Consider the following 1,225-nt stretch of genomic DNA (forward strand, 5'->3'; position numbering starts at 1 on the left):
ATCTATCTCTTATTACAACATGCCCTCTCTGTCATAATATTCTCTCTCACAGTTTATGTAAATACATCAAACTAGCTGACCACTGGTGAAATCTTGAAACCATAATCCACACTATTTTCACCCTTTAAATTCTTTCTCTGCATTTTTTTATTATGGTGATACAAAACAGTCAACTGTTTGTTGACAGTGGCATCTAAGGTTCCAACGTGAATTTTCTTCAACACAGGCAATCAACATTCCCACAACTACCTAAGGATGACTTTATGCCATCCCTGGATGATCATTTAATCAATAGTGATCAATACATTGTCCTCTCTTCCAGATTTCCACAATGCTAATCACTCCATTCTGGCTACTATCCATGGGAATGAAGGAAAATAGCAAGTTGAGATGCACAAGCAAAAGCAAAACAGGAAATACTAATGAAGTCAATGACACATGTAAGACACAGAAATAGATCAATATCTGGCGGGCTAGACTGCCAAGGGAAGCTCAAGTTTTTTCCCTAATGATGTATTTGTTTCTTGTTACATGGAAGATCTATGCCCTTCTGATCTCATGCCTTTGGGCCCACATCCACACATAGTCCTTAGGTAGAATGTGACTGCTTTGTTTTCACAAGGGAAGTAAGGAAGACTAGAGACAGATATACTTAAGACCAAGTTACACTTAACCCCCTAGAAATGGACAAAGAAATACCTTGTTCATGGTGTTGCTCTTATGTCAGTTGGGAGCAGAGCAGATGGCAGTGCTTTGCTCATCCTAGATTGATGCCTGGTTTAGTGGCCAAAGCTGTTTTATGCCTAGGACACATAAAATTCAAACCAAACAAAATCAAATCCAGGTAGTTCAGCAGAAGGAGGACAACAGACAAAAACCTGCTTTATAGCATGACATTTAGTGCAGGCGGGGAAAGATACCCACAGGCTTGCCCTGTTGTGCCTCACCTGGAAAAGCCTCATCTGGGACCATGGTAGAGTCCAAGCCTGAGCTACCACTGAGTGCCATGTCTAGGTCTGCAGCTACCTCACAACAGGGTTTGTTGGTGTCCATGTCTATAGCTTATATTAATACTAGAGAACATGGGGATGTCCTGGTTAGGGCAGCCACCAGTGAGCACTTAGATATCCAAGGGCCAATTAAAACTGACCTCCCCCACCCCCACTGGCTGTGCCACTTGGGAGAGTGGCATCTATACCTTGCCCAGGCAGTACAGCAGCTCTAG

At 42.7% G+C, this 1,225-nt stretch overlaps 1 non-coding gene across 1 annotated transcript; it reads left to right on the forward strand.

Moving 5' to 3' along the window:
• Nucleotides 1-672: 672 nt before the first annotated feature.
• On the forward strand, nt 673-816 carry LOC114625939. Its single transcript, XR_003712152.1, has one exon. It is a non-coding gene; the product is annotated as a small nucleolar RNA SNORA48 (small nucleolar RNA).
• Nucleotides 817-1,225: the final 409 nt, after the last annotated feature.

Source organism: Grammomys surdaster, unplaced genomic scaffold (genome assembly GCF_004785775.1).
Source record: "Grammomys surdaster isolate TR1022 unplaced genomic scaffold, NIH_TR_1.0 224, whole genome shotgun sequence".
NCBI classification, from domain to species: domain Eukaryota; kingdom Metazoa; phylum Chordata; class Mammalia; order Rodentia; family Muridae; genus Grammomys; species Grammomys surdaster.